Source organism: Puma concolor, chromosome E4 (genome assembly GCF_028749965.1).
Source record: "Puma concolor isolate L17-30 chromosome E4, mPumCon1.1.hap2, whole genome shotgun sequence".
NCBI classification, from domain to species: Eukaryota; Metazoa; Chordata; class Mammalia; order Carnivora; family Felidae; genus Puma; species Puma concolor.
Genome location: NC_141683.1, coordinates 6004544 through 6020596, shown reverse-complemented (window position 1 = coordinate 6020596; position 16053 = coordinate 6004544). Strand labels below are relative to the sequence as shown.

General features: G+C 72.8%; 9 non-coding genes across 9 annotated transcripts in view; all 9 read right to left on the bottom strand.

The window, feature by feature from the left end:
* Positions 1 to 3080: 3080 nt before the first annotated feature.
* TRNAE-CUC (transfer RNA glutamic acid (anticodon CUC)) lies at positions 3081 to 3152 on the bottom strand. The gene has a single exon. It is a non-coding gene; the product is annotated as a tRNA-Glu (tRNA).
* Positions 3153 to 3457: 305 nt separating this feature from the next.
* Positions 3458 to 3529, bottom strand: TRNAG-UCC (transfer RNA glycine (anticodon UCC)). The gene has a single exon. It is a non-coding gene; the product is annotated as a tRNA-Gly (tRNA).
* Positions 3530 to 4323: 794 nt separating this feature from the next.
* On the bottom strand, positions 4324 to 4395 carry TRNAD-GUC (transfer RNA aspartic acid (anticodon GUC)). The gene has a single exon. It is a non-coding gene; the product is annotated as a tRNA-Asp (tRNA).
* Positions 4396 to 8914: 4519 nt separating this feature from the next.
* On the bottom strand, positions 8915 to 8986 carry TRNAE-CUC (transfer RNA glutamic acid (anticodon CUC)). Its single transcript has one exon. It is a non-coding gene; the product is annotated as a tRNA-Glu (tRNA).
* Positions 8987 to 9291: 305 nt separating this feature from the next.
* TRNAG-UCC (transfer RNA glycine (anticodon UCC)) lies at positions 9292 to 9363 on the bottom strand. Its single transcript has one exon. It is a non-coding gene; the product is annotated as a tRNA-Gly (tRNA).
* Positions 9364 to 10157: 794 nt separating this feature from the next.
* TRNAD-GUC (transfer RNA aspartic acid (anticodon GUC)) lies at positions 10158 to 10229 on the bottom strand. Its single transcript has one exon. It is a non-coding gene; the product is annotated as a tRNA-Asp (tRNA).
* A 4550-nt stretch (positions 10230 to 14779) lies between these two features.
* Positions 14780 to 14851, bottom strand: TRNAE-CUC (transfer RNA glutamic acid (anticodon CUC)). The gene has a single exon. It is a non-coding gene; the product is annotated as a tRNA-Glu (tRNA).
* Positions 14852 to 15156: 305 nt separating this feature from the next.
* Positions 15157 to 15228, bottom strand: TRNAG-UCC (transfer RNA glycine (anticodon UCC)). Its single transcript has one exon. It is a non-coding gene; the product is annotated as a tRNA-Gly (tRNA).
* A 794-nt stretch (positions 15229 to 16022) lies between these two features.
* Positions 16023 to 16053, bottom strand: part of TRNAD-GUC (transfer RNA aspartic acid (anticodon GUC)) — a 72-nt gene continuing 41 nt past the window's right edge. Inside the window, exon 1 of the tRNA in view lies at positions 16023 to 16053. This exon is cut by the window's right edge and continues 41 nt beyond it. This is a non-coding gene — a tRNA (tRNA-Asp).

Here is a 16053-nt window from a genome sequence, read left to right as displayed (position 1 = left end):
CCCGGATCCAAGACCGCCCTCCTGCCTCCCAACCTGTCAAGGCACCGAGCCGGACCCCTAGGGAGAGGCGCCTGCCAGCGCGCTCAGGCCTTTGCTCTCTTGGCCCGAGACGCACTCAGAGGCGCAGGCGGCGCTACCTGGCCTCTAACTCCGACAGACGCCGGCGCCAGCGCAAACACACACCCACCCACACACACACACACACACACACACACACACACACACACACAAAGACACACAGCCCACCCGCCCCGCCCCCCGCCCCCGCCCCCAGCCCCCGGCCCCATGGCTCCACACACGAGAGGTCCGTTCCCCACCCCGTCCTCCAGGACACACACTGCACGCGCGAGAAAACCATCCGCCAAACGGACTCTGGCTCGGGGCTGGGAGTAGCTGAAGGCAAGGTCCCTCGCCTGCCTGCACCTGCCACAGATGGCTCCGGCTGTTTGGGGTTCGGGCGCTGGCCGGGCTGGGTCCGGCTCCTGGCTGCCTCTGCGGACACGGGCAGGCTGTGGAGGCGGCCCTGGACGAGGGACAAAGCACGGGATGAGCCCAGTCCGCCTCCGTGCCTTCCTCTGCCCGGACGTCCGTGCCGCGCCGCGCCGCGCCCCAGGGGCTGGCTCTCCGCGTGCCTGGAGCCTGTCTTGCAGACCGCCCGCCTCCTGCTCCCACGGAGCAGACGCTCACGCTCACGCTCACGCTCACTACTGGCGGGGACCGGCAACGGAGGCGGCCGGCGCCGCTGGGGAAGCCCTCTGTGGACCACGTCCGTGGGTGCATGGGTGGTTCAGTGGTAGAATTCTCGCCTGCCACGCGGGAGGCCCGGGTTCGATTCCCGGCCCATGCAACGCGCCATCCCCTTTTGGCCCCGCAGCGCCAACTGCGCGCTACGCTTCCTCTCTCCCACCTTCAGAGCACCTGGCCAAAGCCACCTCTGCTCCTCTCTGGGGGCCCGCCCACGCCCCATCCCGTCCCCGCCCCTGCCGCACAACCCCTTCCTCCTCCCTGGCTCGCTCGCCCTGGGGACAGAACTCCGCCCGCCCGGGAGCCAAGGGCCCATCCGCGCCCGCCCACACACCTGCCTTGCCCTTCTTCTCTTTAACGACGCTCGCCTCGCTCCAGTCTCCCGATTCACTGCAAGGAACGCATCCACGCACCAACTCGCGCTGCCACCCGCACGCTCCTCCCCTTCCCTCGCACCGCCGCCCCTCCCACCAGCCCCCCCTCCCCGACACACACACACACACACACACACACACACGCACGCTCTGGCTCACTCTACCCACACTCCAGAAATCCTCCCCTTTTGCACAACCGGCAGAAACCAAGCTGCCACGCCTAGGTGCGCTATACAGCCCATCGTCCGCGAGGGTCGCTCACAGACTCCAGGTGGCACCGGCACCCGCACCCGCAAGACCCCAGCGTGCCTAACGTCATGGTCGCGCAGGCCCTTGATTCTCTGCGACCCGCTTCGCCGCCGCGCTACCGTGCCAACGCGGCTTCCTCTTCCACCGCTAGAGCCACCCACGGCACCAAAGTCCACCACCGTCCTCCATCCCTCTCCCACCCCGACCTCCACCCCTCCACCCCTCCACACACACCCACACGCACACACACACGCAAAAGCAAGGACTCCGAGGAAACTTCCCGTGGGCACGGGAAGCACCCGGAGACCCACGGCCGCCGCGGCTCCTCCGCACCGCTGCAGGGGGCTTGTGCGGTTGAAGCGAGTGTGCCCCGGCAGGTGTGCGCGGCGCACCGGCTGACCGCTTGGCCTCGAGAGGGGACACCTCTGATCACAGAACAAATCCCCGGCGGACAGGGGTGTCCAAGTTGGGGCGGGAAGGAGACTGAGGTGTGCGATGGACCTTGGGAGGCATCCGCAGAAGAGGACGGATACAGACAGGGGTGGACAGAGGGACGGACGGCGCCTATCATGGCGAGGCACAGGGCGAGGCGGGATGGGAAACTGTGAAAAGTGCAACTGGGAAAAGTGTGCGTGAGTGGGAGGGGTGGTGGAGGACGCCGCTCATCGGGGGTGTGGGGTGGGGCGCGGAGGTGGCGAAAGGGACCACTGGGTAACACGCCGGCCCCTTTGCCCAAGGATGGAAGGGACCGACGTGTCCTGCAATTGGAATGACGAGTTGGCGACAAGTGCGCCCAGTCCCCCGGGGTGCCTCGACCGGCACCCACCTGCCTGGCTGCTGGGTTGTCTTCCCCCGTGGCTCCCACGGCACCTCACCCCTGTCTCACCTCCAGTGCCCCGGGGGGGGGGGGTGGTCCGGGCCGTGCCCGGATGCCTCTTCCCTCCTCCACCTCCCGGGCACAGCGGTCGGACTCTGCGCTCGCATCGGCGCCCAAGACCGGCGTGCCCCTGGGGTCCGCTCTCCGTCGCCGGGGAGAGACGCAGCCAGCCAGGTCGTGGCGCTCCCGCCCCGCGTGGGGCAGGGAAGCCGCCCGAGAGGTTCCAGGCCCGAGGGGGGCTGCTCGGCCAGGTGACGGGACTCAGGGCTGCGCGTGACTCACCTGACCCACGCGCCTGGCACCGCCACCGCGGGCACCTCAGGAGGGAGGACAGGATGGCTCGTCAGCGTGGCCAGCTAGGAGCGCCACCGGAGGGGGCGGTGGGGGTCCGAGCACACTCGGGGGGCAGGGGCGCCTGCGCACACTGGTGGTCCCGGCGGGGGACAGAGGCCGCCCCGGCCACTCGCGTCTCGGGCTGTGGAAGCCAAGGTGCCAGGCGAGCGCGTGCACGGGGCGGGGGACGTGGGGGGGGGGGGGGAAGTGCGAAGGGGAGAGGCGATGCCGAGGGCCTCCGGTGGGCCAGTCAGGCCAAAAGGCTCGGACGGGCCGAGGTGGCAGGGCGAGACTTGGGGCTGCCCGTCGGGGCGTGGCAGGTGGCCTTGTGTGCACCCGTCCATCGTGGCGGCGGGGCCCGCGACAAGCTAGCCAGCTCTGGCCGGGCGTGCTGGCGTGGGCTAAAAGGGGGTGGTGCGGGTGCACTGGGGACGGGACGGTGGGGGGCTCGGCTCGGCCGGCCGGGAGGGGAGGCCCCGGAGGGCCAGAGGAAGAAGAAAGGCTTCCCTGACCGGGAATCGAACCCGGGCCGCGGCGGTGAGAGCGCCGAATCCTAACCACTAGACCACCAGGGAGCGACAGGCTGCGCGCCTGGCCTGCACCCCCTGGACCCAGCGCCTCCATTCCACCCACGCGGCTGCGCTTGGGCCCCGAGGCCCCTGCCTCTGCACGTCCAGCCGCCCGCCGGCCCCACGCAGTCCACCCGGCCCGCTGGCAGCACCCGCAAAACGCTGCGCGCCGGCCGCCCTCGCACCCGCACGCCGCCTGGGGCCACGTGCCCAGCGCCCAGCGCCCAGCGGGCCGGCTCGCCGTCCCCCACTGCCAGCGCCCGGCGGGTCTGGCCAGGAGGGCCCCGGAGCGGCGCAAAAGGTCGGGCGGCTGCGTTGGCCGGGAATCGAACCCGGGTCAACTGCTTGGAAGGCAGCTATGCTCACCACTATACCACCAACGCTGCACGGCCCGGGCCGGCCGGACGCGGCCGGCCCAGGGTGCGCTCCGGCGCCTTCTCGCCTTGGCGCTCGCTCGCCGCTGCTGCTGCCGCCGCCGCCCGGCGCAGCCCTGCCCCGACGTCCCGCCCGGCCGCAGCTCTGCCCGGCCACCACGGGCTCCGGCCACCACGGGCTCCGGCCGCCCGGCGCCCCAGCCTCGCCCCTCCGACTCAGCTGCGCCGGCCGGTCGCCGGGTACGCCCGCCCGCCCTGCGCCCCGCGCCCCGCGCCCCGCGCCCGGCGCCCACCGCCGCCCGCCTCTGGAGGGCGCTCTGGCCGCCTGGCCGCTCTCGGGCCCTCGGAGGCCGGCTGGGGAGCCCCGCCACGTCCCCGGCCCGGCGTCTTCCGCGTCCTCCGCGGCCCGCAGCTAGCGGCCCGGCCCGGCCCGGCCCGGCCCGGCGCGGGAAGGAGCAGAGGGGGCGGGCGCAGGCCACACCACCTCCCGCATCCAGACGGGACCGGACCCATCTGCCTCCCACCCGAGCGACACCCACGGCGCCTGCGCGGCTGGGCGGCTGGGCGGCACGTCGCCGAGGAGCTCGCCGTGGCTGCCGCGGGGACCACACGAGGCCCCGGCTGCGCGGTGGCGACCCAGCGTCCGGCCTCGAGCCACGCAAAGGGCTGGGGCCGGTGGACGGTGGGCAGGCCGGGCACGCGCCGCCGGCCGGACGACGGACGGCCGAGAAGAAGCGCCCCTGCCCCTCGGGAGCAAGAGGCGGGACCCAGAGCTGCGCAGGCCACCAAAAAGGGCGTCTTGCCTCCCCGTCGGGGAATCGAACCCCGGTCTCCCGCGTGACAGGCGGGGATACTCACCACTATACTAACGAGGACGGCGGCGGCCGGCCACCCGGGCGCCCGACCCCTCTCCGGCTGCCTCCCCACGCCTGCCCCTGCCTGCCCTCGCTCGACGCCCTGCCCTGCACAGGCGCCCGGCACGGCACGGGCCACGCCCCAACCGACCCCAGCCCCGCTTCGGCCCCCTCTCCCGCACGGCAGCCCCCAGCCCCGACTCGGAGTCCGCCCGGACCCGGGGCCCACACACGGACCCGGACGGCGCTCAGTACTCCCAACGAGCGCTGCCTCTCTCTCGTCTGCCAGGCGGGCATCGCGCCGGGAGAAAAGGCCCCAGACGGCAAGCGGGGCTGCGAGGGCGAGGGCGAGGAAGGCGGGGTGGGGAGCAGGGCAAGGGGCGCCGACGCTGGACGGGGCCTGCAGGGAGCTGGGGGTGGGGGTGCGACAGCGACGGGAGCCGCGCTGGCGGCGGCGGCGGCGGCGGCGGCGGCGGCGGCGGCGAGGCGGCTGGCCGCGCGTGTCTCGCCCCTTGCGCACCCACACAGCCGCCAGCCGGGCGCCATGACGGCCAAGGACGCCAGCGTTAGCGCCGCGTCCCAGCCAGGCCAGCGGCGACGCGCCCACACCCGCCGTCAGGATGGCCGAGCGGTCTAAGGCGCTGCGTTCAGGTCGCAGTCTCCCCTGGAGGCGTGGGTTCGAATCCCACTCCTGACACGCCCACCTTTTGGCCCGCCCCACACAGCAGCCACGCCACCCGGGCCTGGACCACACCCTCTCGCGGCCGCGGCCCGCCTCGCACCCGAGCACACGCTGCCCGGGACCGAGCTCCAGCCCCTCCACCCTCGCCGCCTCGGGCTCTGAGCGCGCGCGCGCGCGCACACACACACGCACTGCCCGGCGACTCGAGCGCCTTTCCCACACCCGCAGGCTTCGCTGACTTCGCACCCGCTGCTTTCTGGAGGCTCTTTGGTCCTCCTTCTCGTCTATTCCCGCCCCTGCCCTCCTCACCCCGGCACTCGCGAACCAGCCCAGGCTGCAAAGCTCCCCGCGCTTCCCGCTCCCACTTGGGGCCGCTGGACAGCGCCTGGCTCTTCCAGCCAGCCGTCCGCTTCCGCCGCCACCGGCAACACGCACCCACCCCACCGTCACCCCGTGCTTTCCCCCCGGCCCTAGTCCATTCTCTCCACACCCTCCCGAGGCGGCCCACACGATTCTCCACCTAGGGGCCTTCCCCTGGCCACACCTACCTGCCTGCCTGTCTGCCTCCCGGGAGCCATACAGCCCAGCCGTCTGCTGGCCAGCCGGCGGCGCGGACCCCTCCCTTCTGGGGGCCTGGCTCACGAGTCCAAGCCGGGAAGGTGGCTGCAGGGAGCAGTGAGCGGAAGCCCTAGACCCCCAGGCCATCCAGCCGGGCGCCACAGCGCATCTCCTGGCTCGGGGAGGCCGCCGGCCGGCCACTCCGCCCCAGCGTTCCTCCCGGATCCAAGACCGCCCTCCTGCCTCCCAACCTGTCAAGGCACCGAGCCGGACCCCTAGGGAGAGGCGCCTGCCAGCGCGCTCAGGCCTTTGCTCTCTTGGCCCGAGACGCACTCAGAGGCGCAGGCGGCGCTACCTGGCCTCTAACTCCGACAGACGCCGGCGCCAGCGCAAACACACACCCACCCACACACACACACACACACACACACACACACACACACACAAAGACACACAGCCCACCCGCCCCGCCCCCCGCCCCCGCCCCCAGCCCCCGGCCCCATGGCTCCACACACGAGAGGTCCGTTCCCCACCCCGTCCTCCAGGACACACACTGCACGCGCGAGAAAACCATCCGCCAAACGGACTCTGGCTCGGGGCTGGGAGTAGCTGAAGGCAAGGTCCCTCGCCTGCCTGCACCTGCCACAGATGGCTCCGGCTGTTTGGGGTTCGGGCGCTGGCCGGGCTGGGTCCGGCTCCTGGCTGCCTCTGCGGACACGGGCAGGCTGTGGAGGCGGCCCTGGACGAGGGACAAAGCACGGGATGAGCCCAGTCCGCCTCCGTGCCTTCCTCTGCCCGGACGTCCGTGCCGCGCCGCGCCGCGCCCCAGGGGCTGGCTCTCCGCGTGCCTGGAGCCTGTCTTGCAGACCGCCCGCCTCCTGCTCCCACGGAGCAGACGCTCACGCTCACGCTCACGCTCACGCTCACTACTGGCGGGGACCGGCAACGGAGGCGGCCGGCGCCGCTGGGGAAGCCCTCTGTGGACCACGTCCGTGGGTGCATGGGTGGTTCAGTGGTAGAATTCTCGCCTGCCACGCGGGAGGCCCGGGTTCGATTCCCGGCCCATGCAACGCGCCATCCCCTTTTGGCCCCGCAGCGCCAACTGCGCGCTACGCTTCCTCTCTCCCACCTTCAGAGCACCTGGCCAAAGCCACCTCTGCTCCTCTCTGGGGGCCCGCCCACGCCCCATCCCGTCCCCGCCCCTGCCGCACAACCCCTTCCTCCTCCCTGGCTCGCTCGCCCTGGGGACAGAACTCCGCCCGCCCGGGAGCCAAGGGCCCATCCGCGCCCGCCCACACACCTGCCTTGCCCTTCTTCTCTTTAACGACGCTCGCCTCGCTCCAGTCTCCCGATTCACTGCAAGGAACGCATCCACGCACCAACTCGCGCTGCCACCCGCACGCTCCTCCCCTTCCCTCGCACCGCCGCCCCTCCCACCAGCCCCCCCTCCCCGACACACACACACACACACACACACACACGCACGCTCTGGCTCACTCTACCCACACTCCAGAAATCCTCCCCTTTTGCACAACCGGCAGAAACCAAGCTGCCACGCCTAGGTGCGCTATACAGCCCATCGTCCGCGAGGGTCGCTCACAGACTCCAGGTGGCACCGGCACCCGCACCCGCAAGACCCCAGCGTGCCTAACGTCATGGTCGCGCAGGCCCTTGATTCTCTGCGACCCGCTTCGCCGCCGCGCTACCGTGCCAACGCGGCTTCCTCTTCCACCGCTAGAGCCACCCACGGCACCAAAGTCCACCACCGTCCTCCATCCCTCTCCCACCCCGACCTCCACCCCTCCACCCCTCCACACACACCCACACGCACACACACACGCAAAAGCAAGGACTCCGAGGAAACTTCCCGTGGGCACGGGAAGCACCCGGAGACCCACGGCCGCCGCGGCTCCTCCGCACCGCTGCAGGGGGCTTGTGCGGTTGAAGCGAGTGTGCCCCGGCAGGTGTGCGCGGCGCACCGGCTGACCGCTTGGCCTCGAGAGGGGACACCTCTGATCACAGAACAAATCCCCGGCGGACAGGGGTGTCCAAGTTGGGGCGGGAAGGAGACTGAGGTGTGCGATGGACCTTGGGAGGCATCCGCAGAAGAGGACGGATACAGACAGGGGTGGACAGAGGGACGGACGGCGCCTATCATGGCGAGGCACAGGGCGAGGCGGGATGGGAAACTGTGAAAAGTGCAACTGGGAAAAGTGTGCGTGAGTGGGAGGGGTGGTGGAGGACGCCGCTCATCGGGGGTGTGGGGTGGGGCGCGGAGGTGGCGAAAGGGACCACTGGGTAACACGCCGGCCCCTTTGCCCAAGGATGGAAGGGACCGACGTGTCCTGCAATTGGAATGACGAGTTGGCGACAAGTGCGCCCAGTCCCCCGGGGTGCCTCGACCGCCACCCACCTGCCTGGCTGCTGGGTTGTCTTCCCCCGTGGCTCCCACGGCACCTCACCCCTGTCTCACCTCCAGTGCCCCGGGGGGGGGGGGGTGGTCCGGGCCGTGCCCGGATGCCTCTTCCCTCCTCCACCTCCCGGGCACAGCGGTCGGACTCTGCGCTCGCATCGGCGCCCAAGACCGGCGTGCCCCTGGGGTCCGCTCTCCGTCGCCGGGGAGAGACGCAGCCAGCCAGGTCGTGGCGCTCCCGCCCCGCGTGGGGCAGGGAAGCCGCCCGAGAGGTTCCAGGCCCGAGGGGGGCTGCTCGGCCAGGTGACGGGACTCAGGGCTGCGCGTGGCTCACCTGACCCACGCGCCCGGCACCGCCACCGCGGGCACCTCAGGAGGGAGGACAGGATGGCTCGTCAGCGTGGCCAGCTAGGAGCGCCACCGGAGGGGGCGGTGGGGGTCCGAGCACACTCGGGGGGCAGGGGCGCCTGCGCACACTGGTGGTCCCGGCGGGGGACAGAGGCCGCCCCGGCCACTCGCGTCTCGGGCTGTGGAAGCCAAGGTGCCAGGCGAGCGCGTGCACGGGGCGGGGGACGTGGGGGGGGGGGGGAAGTGCGAAGGGGAGAGGCGATGCCGAGGGCCTCCGGTGGGCCAGCCAGGCCAAAAGGCTCGGACGGGCCGAGGTGGCAGGGCGAGACTTGGGGCTGCCCGTCGGGGCGTGGCAGGTGGCCTTGTGTGCACCCGTCCATCGTGGCGGCGGGGCCCGCGACAAGCTAGCCAGCTCTGGCCGGGCGTGCTGGCGTGGGCTAAAAGGGGGTGGTGCGGGTGCACTGGGGACGGGACGGTGGGGGGCTCGGCTCGGCCGGCCGGGAGGGGAGGCCCCGGAGGGCCAGAGGAAGAAGAAAGGCTTCCCTGACCGGGAATCGAACCCGGGCCGCGGCGGTGAGAGCGCCGAATCCTAACCACTAGACCACCAGGGAGCGACAGGCTGCGCGCCTGGCCTGCACCCCCTGGACCCAGCGCCTCCATTCCACCCACGCGGCTGCGCTTGGGCCCCGAGGCCCCTGCCTCTGCACGTCCAGCCGCCCGCGGGCCCCACGCAGTCCACCCGGCCCGCTGGCAGCACCCGCAAAACGCTGCGCGCCGGCCGCCCTCGCACCCGCACGCCGCCTGGGGCCACGTGCCCAGCGCCCAGCGCCCAGCGGGCCGGCTCGCCGTCCCCCACTGCCAGCGCCCGGCGGGTCTGGCCAGGAGGGCCCCGGAGCGGCGCAAAAGGTCGGGCGGCTGCGTTGGCCGGGAATCGAACCCGGGTCAACTGCTTGGAAGGCAGCTATGCTCACCACTATACCACCAACGCTGTACGGCCCGGGCCGGCCGGACGCGGCCGGCCCAGGGTGCGCTCCGGCGCCTTCTCGCCTTGGCGCTCGCTCGCCGCTGCTGCTGCCGCCGCCGCCCGGCGCAGCCCTGCCCCGACGTCCCGCCCGGCCGCAGCTCTGCCCGGCCACCACGGGCTCCGGCCACCACGGGCTCCGGCCGCCCGGCGCCCCAGCCTCGCCCCTCCGACTCAGCTGCGCCGGCCGGTCGCCGGGTACGCCCGCCCGCCCTGCGCCCCGCGCCCCGCGCCCCGCGCCCGGCGCCCACCGCCGCCCGCCTCTGGAGGGCGCTCTGGCCGCCTGGCCGCTCTCGGGCCCTCGGAGGCCGGCTGGGGAGCCCCGCCACGTCCCCGGCCCGGCGTCTTCCGCGTCCTCCGCGGCCCGCAGCTAGCGGCCCGGCCCGGCCCGGCCCGGCCCGGCGCGGGAAGGAGCAGAGGGGGCGGGCGCAGGCCACACCACCTCCCGCATCCAGACGGGACCGGACCCATCTGCCTCCCACCCGAGCGACACCCACGGCGCCTGCGCGGCTGGGCGGCTGGGCGGCACGTCGCCGAGGAGCTCGCCGTGGCTGCCGCGGGGACCACACGAGGCCCCGGCTGCGCGGTGGCGACCCAGCGTCCGGCCTCGAGCCACGCAAAGGGCTGGGGCCGGTGGACGGTGGGCAGGCCGGGCACGCGCCGCCGGCCGGACGACGGACGGCCGAGAAGAAGCGCCCCTGCCCCTCGGGAGCAAGAGGCGGGACCCAGAGCTGCGCAGGCCACCAAAAAGGGCGTCTTGCCTCCCCGTCGGGGAATCGAACCCCGGTCTCCCGCGTGACAGGCGGGGATACTCACCACTATACTAACGAGGACGGCGGCGGCCGGCCACCCGGGCGCCCGACCCCTCTCCGGCTGCCTCCCCACGCCTGCCCCTGCCTGCCCTCGCTCGACGCCCTGCCCTGCACAGGCGCCCGGCACGGCACGGGCCACGCCCCACCCGACCCCAGCCCCGCTTCGGTCCCCTCTCCCGCACGGCAGCCCCCAGCCCCGACTCGGAGTCCGCCCGGACCCGGGGCCCACACACGGACCCGGACGGCGCTCAGTACTCCCAACGAGCGCTGCCTCTCTCTCGTCTGCCAGGCGGGCATCGCGCCGGGAGAAAAGGCCCCAGACGGCAAGCGGGGCTTCGAGGGCGAGGGCGAGGAAGGCGGGGTGGGGAGCAGGGCAAGGGGCGCCGACGCTGGACGGGGCCTGCAGGGAGCTGGGGGTGGGGGTGCGACAGCGACGGGAGCCGCGCTGGCGGCGGCGGCGGCGGCGGCGGCGGCGGCGGCGGCGGCGAGGCGGCTGGCCGTGCTCCTCCGGGGCAGCCGCGCGTGTCTCGCCCCTTGCGCACCCACACAGCCGCCAGCCGGGCGCCATGACGGCCAAGGACGCCAGCGTTAGCGCCGCGTCCCAGCCAGGCCAGCGGCGACGCGCCCACACCCGCCGTCAGGATGGCCGAGCGGTCTAAGGCGCTGCGTTCAGGTCGCAGTCTCCCCTGGAGGCGTGGGTTCGAATCCCACTCCTGACACGCCCACCTTTTGGCCCGCCCCACACAGCAGCCACGCCACCCGGGACTGGACCACACCCTCTCGCGGCCGCGGCCCGCCTCGCACCCGAGCACACGCTGCCCGGGACCGAGCTCCAGCCCCTCCACCCTCGCCGCCTCGGGCTCTGAGCGCGCGCGCGCGCGCGCGCGCACACACACACGCACTGCCCGGCGACTCGAGCGCCTTTCCCACACCCGCAGGCTTCGCTGACTTCGCACCCGCTGCTTTCTGGAGGCTCTTTGGTCCTCCTTCTCGTCTATTCCCGCCCCTGCCCTCCTCACCCCGGCACTCGCGAACCAGCCCAGGCTGCAAAGCTCCCCGCGCTTCCCGCTCCCACTTGGGGCCGCTGGACAGCGCCTGGCTCTTCCAGCCAGCCGTCCGCTTCCGCCGCCACCGGCAACACGCACCCACCCCACCGTCACCCCGTGCTTTCCCCCCGGCCCTAGTCCATTCTCTCCACACCCTCCCGAGGCGGCCCACACGATTCTCCACCTAGGGGCCTTCCCCTGGCCACACCTACCTGCCTGCCTGTCTGCCTCCCGGGAGCCATACAGCCCAGCCGTCTGCTGGCCAGCCGGCGGCGCGGACCCCTCCCTTCTGGGGGCCTGGCTCACGAGTCCAAGCCGGGAAGGTGGCTGCAGGGAGCAGTGAGCGGAAGCCCTAGACCCCCAGGCCATCCAGCCGGGCGCCACAGCGCATCTCCTGGCTCGGGGAGGCCGCCGGCCGGCCACTCCGCCCCAGCGTTCCTCCCGGATCCAAGACCGCCCTCCTGCCTCCCAACCTGTCAAGGCACCGAGCCGGACCCCTAGGGAGAGGCGCCTGCCAGCGCGCTCAGGCCTTTGCTCTCTTGGCCCGAGACGCACTCAGAGGCGCAGGCGGCGCTACCTGGCCTCTAACTCCGACAGACGCCGGCGCCAGCGCAAACACACACCCACCCACACACACACACACACACACACACACACACACACACACACACAAAGACACACAGCCCACCCGCCCCGCCCCCCGCCCCCGCCCCCAGCCCCCGGCCCCATGGCTCCACACACGAGAGGTCCGTTCCCCACCCCGTCCTCCAGGACACACACTGCACGCGCGAGAAAACCATCCGCCAAACGGACTCTGGCTCGGGGCTGGGAGTAGCTGAAGGCAAGGTCCCTCGCCTGCCTGCACCTGCCACAGATGGCTCCGGCTGTTTGGGGTTCGGGCGCTGGCCGGGCTGGGTCCGGCTCCTGGCTGCCTCTGCGGACACGGGCAGGCTGTGGAGGCGGCCCTGGACGAGGGACAAAGCACGGGATGAGCCCAGTCCGCCTCCGTGCCTTCCTCTGCCCGGACGTCCGTGCCGCGCCGCGCCGCGCCCCAGGGGCTGGCTCTCCGCGTGCCTGGAGCCTGTCTTGCAGACCGCCCGCCTCCTGCTCCCACGGAGCAGACGCTCACGCTCACGCTCACGCTCACGCTCACTACTGGCGGGGACCGGCAACGGAGGCGGCCGGCGCCGCTGGGGAAGCCCTCTGTGGACCACGTCCGTGGGTGCATGGGTGGTTCAGTGGTAGAATTCTCGCCTGCCACGCGGGAGGCCCGGGTTCGATTCCCGGCCCATGCAACGCGCCATCCCCTTTTGGCCCCGCAGCGCCAACTGCGCGCTACGCTTCCTCTCTCCCACCTTCAGAGCACCTGGCCAAAGCCACCTCTGCTCCTCTCTGGGGGCCCGCCCACGCCCCATCCCGTCCCCGCCCCTGCCGCACAACCCCTTCCTCCTCCCTGGCTCGCTCGCCCTGGGGACAGAACTCCGCCCGCCCGGGAGCCAAGGGCCCATCCGCGCCCGCCCACACACCTGCCTTGCCCTTCTTCTCTTTAACGACGCTCGCCTCGCTCCAGTCTCCCGATTCACTGCAAGGAACGCATCCACGCACCAACTCGCGCTGCCACCCGCACGCTCCTCCCCTTCCCTCGCACCGCCGCCCCTCCCACCAGCCCCCCCTCCCCGACACACACACACACACACACACACACACGCACGCTCTGGCTCACTCTACCCACACTCCAGAAATCCTCCCCTTTTGCACAACCGGCAGAAACCAAGCTGCCACGCCTAGGTGCGCTATACAGCCCATCGTCCGCGAGGGTCGCTCACAGACTCCAGGTGGCACCGGCACCCGCACCCGCAAGACCCCAGCGTGCCTAACGTCATGGTCGCGCAGGCCCTTGATTCTCTGCGACCCGCTTCGCCGCCGCGCTACCGTGCCAACGCGGCTTCCTCTTCCACCGCTAGAGCCACCCACGGCACCAAAGTCCACCACCGTCCTCCATCCCTCTCCCACCCCGACCTCCACCCCTCCACCCCTCCACACACACCCACACGCACACACACACGCAAAAGCAAGGACTCCGAGGAAACTTCCCGTGGGCATGGGAAGCACCCGGAGACCCACGGCCGCCGCGGCTCCTCCGCACCGCTGCAGGGGGCTTGTGCGGTTGAAGCGAGTGTGCCCCGGCAGGTGTGCGCGGCGCACCGGCTGACCGCTTGGCCTCGAGAGGGGACACCTCTGATCACAGAACAAATCCCCGGCGGACAGGGGTGTCCAAGTTGGGGCGGAAAGGAGACTGAGGTGTGCGATGGACCTTGGGAGGCATCCGCAGAAGAGGACGGATACAGACAGGGGTGGACAGAGGGACGGACGGCGCCTATCATGGCGAGGCACAGGGCGAGGCGGGATGGGAAACTGTGAAAAGTGCAACTGGGAAAAGTGTGCGTGAGTGGGAGGGGTGGTGGAGGACGCCGCTCATCGGGGGTGTGGGGTGGGGCGCGGAGGTGGCGAAAGGGACCACTGGGTAACACGCCGGCCCCTTTGCCCAAGGATGGAAGGGACCGACGTGTCCTGCAATTGGAATGACGAGTTGGCGACAAGTGCGCCCAGTCCCCCGGGGTGCCTCGACCGCCACCCACCTGCCTGGCTGCTGGGTTGTCTTCCCCCGTGGCTCCCACGGCACCTCACCCCTGTCTCACCTCCAGTGCCCCGGGGGGGGGGGGTGGTCCGGGCCGTGCCCGGATGCCTCTTCCCTCCTCCACCTCCCGGGCACAGCGGTCGGACTCTGCGCTCGCATCGGCGCCCAAGACCGGCGTGCCCCTGGGGTCCGCTCTCCGTCGCCGGGGAGAGACGCAGCCAGCCAGGTCGTGGCGCTCCCGCCCCGCGTGGGGCAGGGAAGCCGCCCGAGAGGTTCCAGGCCCGAGGGGGGCTGCTCGGCCAGGTGACGGGACTCAGGGCTGCGCGTGACTCACCTGACCCACGCGCCTGGCACCGCCACCGCGGGCACCTCAGGAGGGAGGACAGGATGGCTCGTCAGCGTGGCCAGCTAGGAGCGCCACCGGAGGGGGCGGTGGGGGTCCGAGCACACTCGGGGGGCAGGGGCGCCTGCGCACACTGGTGGTCCCGGCGGGGGACAGAGGCCGCCCCGGCCACTCGCGTCTCGGGCTGTGGAAGCCAAGGTGCCAGGCGAGCGCGTGCACGGGGCGGGGGACGTGGGGGGGGGGGGGAAGTGCGAAGGGGAGAGGCGATGCCGAGGGCCTCCGGTGGGCCAGTCAGGCCAAAAGGCTCGGACGGGCCGAGGTGGCAGGGCGAGACTTGGGGCTGCCCGTCGGGGCGTGGCAGGTGGCCTTGTGTGCACCCGTCCATCGTGGCGGCGGGGCCCGCGACAAGCTAGCCAGCTCTGGCCGGGCGTGCTGGCGTGGGCTAAAAGGGGGTGGTGCGGGTGCACTGGGGACGGGACGGTGGGGGGCTCGGCTCGGCCGGCCGGGAGGGGAGGCCCCGGAGGGCCAGAGGAAGAAGAAAGGCTTCCCTGACCGGGAATCGAACCCGGGCCGCGGCGGTGAGAGCGCCGAATCCTAACCACTAGACCACCAGGGAGCGACAGGCTGCGCGCCTGGCCTGCACCCCCTGGACCCAGCGCCTCCATTCCACCCACGCGGCTGCGCTTGGGCCCCGAGGCCCCTGCCTCTGCACGTCCAGCCGCCCGCGGGCCCCACGCAGTCCACCCGGCCCGCTGGCAGCACCCGCAAAACGCTGCGCGCCGGCCGCCCTCGCACCCGCACGCCGCCTGGGGCCACGTGCCCAGCGCCCAGCGCCCAGCGGGCCGGCTCGCCGTCCCCCACTGCCAGCGCCCGGCGGGTCTGGCCAGGAGGGCCCCGGAGCGGCGCAAAAGGTCGGGCGGCTGCGTTGGCCGGGAATCGAACCCGGGTCAACTGCTTGGAAGGCAGCTATGCTCACCACTATACCACCAACGCTGTACGGCCCGGGCCGGCCGGACGCGGCCGGCCCAGGGTGCGCTCCGGCGCCTTCTCGCCTTGGCGCTCGCTCGCCGCTGCTGCTGCCGCCGCCGCCCGGCGCAGCCCTGCCCCGACGTCCCGCCCGGCCGCAGCTCTGCCCGGCCACCACGGGCTCCGGCCACCACGGGCTCCGGCCGCCCGGCGCCCCAGCCTCGCCCCTCCGACTCAGCTGCGCCGGCCGGTCGCCGGGTACGCCCGCCCGCCCTGCGCCCCGCGCCCCGCGCCCCGCGCCCGGCGCCCACCGCCGCCCGCCTCTGGAGGGCGCTCTGGCCGCCTGGCCGCTCTCGGGCCCTCGGAGGCCGGCTGGGGAGCCCCGCCACGTCCCCGGCCCGGCGTCTTCCGCGTCCTCCGCGGCCCGCAGCTAGCGGCCCGGCCCGGCCCGGCCCGGCCCGGCGCGGGAAGGAGCAGAGGGGGCGGGCGCAGGCCACACCACCTCCCGCATCCAGACGGGACCGGACCCATCTGCCTCCCACCCGAGCGACACCCACGGCGCCTGCGCGGCTGGGCGGCTGGGCGGCACGTCGCCGAGGAGCTCGCCGTGGCTGCCGCGGGGACCACACGAGGCCCCGGCTGCGCGGTGGCGACCCAGCGTCCGGCCTCGAGCCACGCAAAGGGCTGGGGCCGGTGGACGGTGGGCAGGCCGGGCACGCGCCGCCGGCCGGACGACGGACGGCCGAGAAGAAGCGCCCCTGCCCCTCGGGAGCAAGAGGCGGGACCCAGAGCTGCGCAGGCCACCAAAAAGGGCGTCTTGCCTCCCCGTCGGGGAATCGAACCCCGGTCTCC